Source organism: Triticum dicoccoides, chromosome 4B (genome assembly GCF_002162155.2).
Source record: "Triticum dicoccoides isolate Atlit2015 ecotype Zavitan chromosome 4B, WEW_v2.0, whole genome shotgun sequence".
Taxonomy (NCBI): Eukaryota; Viridiplantae; Streptophyta; class Magnoliopsida; order Poales; family Poaceae; genus Triticum; species Triticum dicoccoides.
In genome coordinates this window covers 75,338,837-75,346,688 of record NC_041387.1, presented here as the reverse complement: position 1 = coordinate 75,346,688, position 7,852 = coordinate 75,338,837, and positions in this window count along the sequence as shown.

Here is a 7,852-nt window from a genome sequence, read left to right as displayed (position 1 = left end):
GTGGCTGCGCCAGAGCTCGCATTGGTACTCCACCGCCGATTCCTCGACGGACAGACTCTTCTCTACCTCGATCTGGGCCACACACAACTCCTCCACCCGGCGCTCCTTGATCTCCACCGCCTCCTTTTCAGATGTGGGTTGCATGCTGGATTCCGAGGTGGCCTCGAATATCTTGGCGTGGATGGCCTCGACCCGGGCCAGGGCGACATCGGTGGCACGAACGGCAGCTCGAGCGCTCTCGGTGTTTCCAGCTGTCGTTGCAGCAGGAGCTGCAACCATCTCGGCTGTTGCAGCTGCCCTGTTGGCTGCTGCAGACACCCTCTCGGCGGAAGCAGCTACACTCAATGCGGATGCGGCGTCACTCTCGGCGTAGGCGGCGGCGCTCGGGGGGGGGGGACGCGGCCATCGTACGAGCCTTCACGAAGCGTTTCCACGGCGTCATCTTTGCAAGAAGGGGGTACGGAAATGGGGATCAAGATTTGTGGATTTGGGGGTTGCCGGCACTGGAGCAGACGAGCCGGTGAAGCTTAAGGAGGAAGACTTAAATAGACACAGAATTTTTCATCGCAAACAATTCCTACAAAACAACTATGTGTGATGTTGTAGATATTTTTTATTAGCTGTGAAAGACAAATTTGGAGTGAAGTGGCAACGGATGGTGTTTTAAATGTACGAGAAAATTTGTGGTACTAATACAACTGGCATGTCAAATTTTGGAAAATTTCATGGGTCATTTGACCTTTTAAGACATTTAAGTGTTTTTCTAGCCATTTAATGACCGTAATTGAAATTTCAACTACATGTACATGCAGCAGCTAACCAAAACGGTTTGAAAAGTCATATTTTGTTTACTTGTGTGCGATTTAATTCCACGTGCAGTAAATTAGAAGGAATTTTCAAACATATTAGTCTAACGGCTATGACACAATTAAGCATTGAGTGCCATGGCATTTAAATTCCAAAAACTTAAACATGAAACCTTGCTTAAGGTAATGTCATACCACCAACATGATGTGGTACAAAAATTGGCCTGTTTGACGAAAGATTGGACACACACCCCTCAAAAACCGGAGCAACTCACTAGAAGACTCGTGGTTCCAAGAGGGAACAATGCATGTTTGCTGACGAATGACACATAGCTTCCTCTTACGGCCTTCAAAAATTTTCTACGTGTAATGTGCACTGATACTAACTGTCATGTGAAAATTTGGAAATTTCCAGGTGTCATTTGACTTTTTGAAGACATTTAAGTGTTTTTCTAGCCATTTAATGACCGTAATTCAAATTTGAACTAGATGTACATGCAACGGCTAACCATAATGGTTTGAAAAAATCATGTTTGTATACTTGTGTGTGAGTTAATTCCATGCATAGTAAATTAGAAGGAATTTTCAAACATATTGGTCTCACGGCATGTACACATCTACATGCATGGAGTGCCATGGCATTTTTATTCCGAAAAATTAAAAAATTATTAGAAAAACATGAAACCTTGCTTGATGTAATGTCATGCCACCAAGATGATGTGGTACAAAATTTGGCCTGTTTGATGAAAGTTTGGACACACACACCTCACAAACCGGAGCAACTCACTAGAAGACTTGTGGTTCCGAGAGGGAACAATGCATATTTGATGACGAACGGCAGATAGCTTCCTCCGACGGCCTTCAAAAATTTTCTACGTGTAATGTGCACTCATACAAACTGTCATGTGAAAATTTGGAATATTTCAGGGGTCATTTGACCTTTTGAAGACATTTAAGTGATTTCCTAGCCATTTAATGACCGTAATTCAAATTTGAACTAGATGTACATGCAATGAACCATAACGGTTTGAAAAATCATATTTGTGTACTTGTGTGCGAGTTAATTCCATGTGCATTAAATTAGAAGGAATTTTCAAACATATTGGTCTAATTTCATGGACACATGTACATGCATGGAGTGCCATGGCATTTTTATTCCAAAAAATTAAAAAATGATCAGAAAAACATGAAACATTGCTTGATGTAATGTCATGCCACCAAGATGATGTGCTACAAAAATTGGTCTGTTTGACGAAAGTTTGGACACACCCCTCACAAACCGGAGCAACTCACTAGAAGGCTCGTGGTTCCAAGAAGGGAACAATGCATGTTTGATGACGAATGGCAGATAGCTTCCTCTCATGGCCTTCAATTTTTTCTACGTTTAACGTGCACTAATACAACTGTCATGTGAAAATTTGGAAAATTTCAGGGGTCATTTGACCTTTTGAAGACATTTAAGTGATTTTCTAGCCATTTAATGACCGTAATTCAAATTTGAACTACATCTACATGCAACGGCTGACCATAATGGTTTGAAAAATCATATTTGTGTACTTGTATGCGAGTTAAAAAATCATCAGACAATGTAAATATCTGGTGTTCAAAAAAGAAAATGTAAAATCTGGCAAGACAACCGGCCCCACACGATTAGCACTCTATTTTACGTCTCGAGGTTTGGAAGGTGAGTGGCTGGCTTTATTAATCAGACACGGTTCTGCATTGGGAACCGTCTGCTATTATGTTCACACACGGATTTTGCTGCGGGAATCGTGTGTAATTCACACTATAGTACTCGTAAATTCTAGCGACCGGTGCGTGTACTGTTCCCGTCGATCTAGATTCTGGCCGCCAATAAATACTACCTTGCTCACATCGTCCCGCCTGCATTCTCATCTAGATCCTCCCCTTGCTTGCCCTCTCACTCTCTCTCTATCTCTATCTCTCTCAAATCTCTGCCATGGCGCCACCGGTCTGCCCACGCGCCGATGAGGAGTCTTCAGCCCCCGAGGACGCTCACTCGAAGAGCAGCGATGAGGACACCTACGCGCCGCGGACGAGGTTGTGCCGGACCTGCAACTTTGGATTGGTTTTGGGGCTAGTGTGATCTCTGTCTTTGGAAGTCGCTATCGTCGGCTGAGAAAGCCAGGCAAGTGGCTTTCAAGAAGAAGATGGCGGAGGAGGATGCCAGGTACCAGGCGGCCTGTGAAGCCCGTGATGCCGCCTGGAAAAAGGAGGCGGCGGAACTTTGGGGGTGGGCGCGTCGTCGTGCGGAGGAGGTGTACGAAGACGGGTACTTCGTGAGGAAGGCCAGAGGCGCTAAGCGCCTCGTCGCTGCATGGAGCTGGGCCGATAAGCTCCAGCGTGCCACCGATGAGGAGCTCCGATGGGCGCCCAACAAAATGGCAAGATCGTTCGCGCGCGTCCGCCTGCAAGAGGCAGATCGGCACGTCAAGCGCTGCGAGGCGGAGGAAGCAGAGTACTGCCTCCGCTCTGGGAAGACGCTGCGCACCAGGGAGATGTTGGCGAGGGGCTACCGGAATATTGTCCCCAGGAGGGATTATTAGTTTTAGTATTGTTCATTTTCAATTTTATGCATTTGTAGGATCGAAAGTATGTCTAGAGGGGGGTGATTAGACTACTTGACCAAATAAAAACTTAACCTTTTCCCAATTTTAGTTCTTGGCAGATTTTATCAACTTATCAGAAGTCAAGCAATCTTAACACAATTCATGCAAGCATGCAAAGAATATATAAGCAGCGGAAAGTAAAGCATGCAACTTGCAAGAATGTAAAGGGATGGGATTGGAGTGTGCAAATGCAATTGGAGACACATATGTTTTTGGCGTGGTTTTGATAGGTGGTGCTATCGTGCATCCATGTTGATGGAGACTTCAACCCACGAAGGGTAACGGCTGCGCGAGTCCATCAGTCCATGGAGGGCTCCACCCATGAAGGGTCCATGAAGAAGCAACCTTGTCTATCCCACCATGGCCATCGCCCACGAAGGACTTGCCTCACTAGGGTAGATCTTCATGAAGTAGGCGATCTCCTTGCCCTTACAAACTCCTTGGTTCAACTCCACAATCTTGTTGGAGGCTCCCAAGTGACACCTAACCAATATAGGAGACACCACTCTCCAAAAGGTAATAGATGGTGTGTTGATGATGAACTCCTTGCTCTTGTGCTTCAAATGATAGTCTCCCCAACACTCAACTCACTCTCATAGGATTGGATTTGGTGGAAAGATGATTTGTGTGGAAATCAACTTGGGGAAGGCTAGAGATCAAGATTCATGTGGTTGGATTGGAATATCTTGGTCTCAACACATGAGTAGGTGGATCTCTCTCAGAGAATGAGTAGTGGAAGTATAGGCACGTTCTGATGGCTTTCCCCCCGAATGAGGAGAGGGTGGAGGGGTATATATAGCCTCCACACAAAATCTAACCGTTACACACAATATACCAAACTCGATGGGACCGAATCAGAAAACTCGGTCGGACCAATTCAGTACATAATGTGACCGTTAGGCAATTTCGGTGGGACCGACGTGTCAACTCTGTGGGACCGATATCATTAGGGTTAGGGCATAACATAATCTCGGTTTGACCGATTACACAAACTCGGTGGGACCGATCTTGGTAATAAGCTAACCAAAGAGTTGGTCAAGCAAACTCGGTGGGACCGATTTGCTCGTCTCGGTGGGACCGAAGCGTTATGAAAAGGAAACAGAGAGTTTGCATTGCAGACTCGGTGGGACCGATTGCTCATCTCGGTTAGGCTGAAACATTATGAAGGGAAATAGAGAGTTTGCTACCCCATCTCGATGAGACCAAGATCCCTATCGGTGAGACCGAAGTGACTAGGGTTTCTGGCAGTGGCTATGTCAAATGAACTCGGTGGCGCCGGATGGATCAAATCGGTGGGGCCGAGTTTGACTTGTGGTTTGGGACATATGTTGATATGAGAAAGTGGTTGAGCATATCACTAAGCATTTTGAGCAAGCAAGCCATTAAGCAACACATCATCCCCTTTTAATAGCATTGGCTTTCCTATAGACTCAATGTGATCTTGGATCACTAAAAATAGAAATCCCCCTTATGGCAAATTTTGATTGACAACTGTAAAGAGGAAGATTCTATGACATTTTGTATTCCTGATAAGTGCTCTGTCTCCCAGGCTCCAGTTTGCAAGTTACAGTCACCTGCTGGATTTAATAAAGAGAATGCTAGATGTAGCCCAGCAGCTCACTCTTCTTCTGGAGCAGGCAGTCCTCTCAAAATGGTTTCTCCAACTAATGTTATTCTCTTACCTGCTGGTGAGGCAATCTGCAGAAAGAGGAGGGGAAAGGGACCTCTAGTTGAAACCCAGGTAAGGAGAAGTGGAAGAATTAGAGAGGAAAACAAAGGTTTCAAAAGAAATTCTTGCACAGGAAAATCATGTCTTACTTGCAATGCTCCTCCTCCAGTTTTGCACAGTAAAGTAGTTAAAAATCTCACAACATCTTTTTGCAAGGTGGTTGGAGAGGATCTGCAAGAGAACCTGGCCAAGAGGGCTAAAAGCAGGGAGTCTGATGGGGAGGCCAAGAATTCCAAGTCCAGGGAGAACAGCTCCAACCCTAGTGCAGAATGATTAGTAAATCATATATATATATATATACATATATATATATATATACATATATATATATGGCTGGAAAGCCAGGGTCCATGGGGAGAATGTTTCTAAGTTAGTTTTTCAGATTTTGGGCTCTATGTACTGCCTGAGGCATTTTGTTTTGTGCATGCTTGGCACCTTTCCAGGCAGACTGTCTGGCTTTTGCTGTAGTGATTTGCACTTCTGGGAGACTTGTAAGATGCTAAATTGGGTACCTGGATTTTTGCAAGTTCTATGTTGCACCCTATACATATTCAGGTTCTATGTTTGTTGTGTTGTGGTCTGTCAAGGGCTGGTCTTTGATAGCAGTTGAGTAACAACCATGTTACATAATGAATAATAAGAGATCTTGGAATATATTAAACTGGAACATTAGAGGCAGAAATGTAGAAGCCAAGTGGTTAGCTTTAAAGCAAAAAATTGAGGGAAGTGCATCTAGGATCATATGTTTACAGGATACCAAAACAGAGGTGTTTGACCTGGCTTATGTTCATAACTTCTGCCCAAACAGATTTAATAAATTTGAGTACCTTCCTTCTGTTGGGGCTTCTGGAGGTATTATTATCATCTCGGTTGGTTCACTTTTCCATGGCGAAGTTTTGTTCCAGAACAGGTTTTCTCTTTCAATGAAATTCACTTGTAACATCTCCAACCAGTCTTGGGTTTTGACAAACATCTATGGTCCTAGTCAGGAAGACAAAGCTGAATTTCTGCAATGGTTTAGTAACATGCAAATGCCCCCTGATGTGGATTGGATAGTGATGGGTGACTTTAATTTTATCAGATCCCCAAGTGACAGGAACAAACTAGGGGGAGATGTTAATCAAATGCTCCTCTTTAATGAAGCTATTAGTAATTTAGGTTTGCTTGAACTAACCTTAAAAGGCAGACAATTTAGTTGGAGTAACATGCAGGAAAACCCACTGTTAGAAAAGCTTGACTGGTTCTTCACCTCTGCTTCCTGGATGATTTCATACCCAGATTCTATAGCTCTTCCACTTGCAAGACCTATTTCTGACCATCTGCCATGTTTGATTAAAGTGGGAACCTTTATTCCAACAGCAAAAGTGTTTAGATTTGAGAATTTCTGGTTGAAGCACATCTCTTTTAAAGATGTAGTCAAAACAGCTTGGGACATTCCTGTGGGTTACACAAATCCTGCCAAATTGATCAATGCTAAGTTTAAGAACCTAAGGAGGGCTTTAAAATTATGGTCAAAGAGTTTGACATGCCTTAAGAAACAGATTGCAGACATCAATGAGTGTGTTTTCCTCTTGGACTTCTTTGAGGAATTTAGAAGATTGGACACCATAGAGTGGAATTGTAGAGCTTTGCTAAAAGAACACTTGCTAACTATTTTGAAGAACCAGAAGATATACTGGAAACAGAGAGGAAAAGTTAAAGGAGTAAATTTTGGAGATGAAAATACAAAGTTTTTCCACACAAGAGCATCCATTAACTACAAGCATAATAAAATTGATATGCTCCTTAATGAGGATGAAATTGAAATAACTGATCATGATGGCAAGGCTGGCCTACTTTGGGAATCCTTCAAACAGAGACTAGGAAAATCTGAGGGACATACTATGCATTTTGATTTGCAAAACCTTCTTGCCAACCAAATTAACCCAGATATCTTCAAGGACATTGAGCAGCCATTTTCAGATGAGGAAATAAATAATGTGGTTAAGGACTTGCCTACTGATAAATCCCCTAGGCCAGATAGCTTCAACAATGAGTTTTTAAAAGCATGTTGGGACATTATTGGAGCTGATGTAAGAAACTTAGTGCATGCCTTCCATGAAGGTAATATTTCTCTTGAGAGCATCAATACCTCATATATCACTCTCACCCCTAAGAACACTGCTCCTCTCACCCCTAGTGATTTTAGACCAATTTCTTTGCTTAATGGGGTGCTCAAGATTATCACTAAGTTATTGGCAAATAGATGCAAAAGGTTATTTTACAAATGATTCACATTAACCAATATGGATTTCTTAAAGGCAGGGTTATTCAGGATTGTTTGGGTGATCTTATGAATACATTCACCAATGTTTCAAATCCAGAGAAGAATTGCTTGTGCTTAAATTAGACTTTGAAAAAGCATTTGATACCATTGAACATCAAGCAATTATAGAAATTCTCAGAGCTAAAGGTTTTGGAAATAAGTGGATCTCATGGATAGAAATGATCTTTAACTCTGCCTCAACTGCTGTAATGCTGAATGGAGTCCCTGGTAAAAAGATTTACTGTAGAAGGGGAGTACCACAAGGAGATCCTCTATCACCATTGTTGTTTGTCATAGCTGCTGACCTTCTCGAATCAGTAATCAATAGAGCAATGGGAATGGGCCTCCTTCATGCACCTCTGCAAATTAATTCCTGCACTGA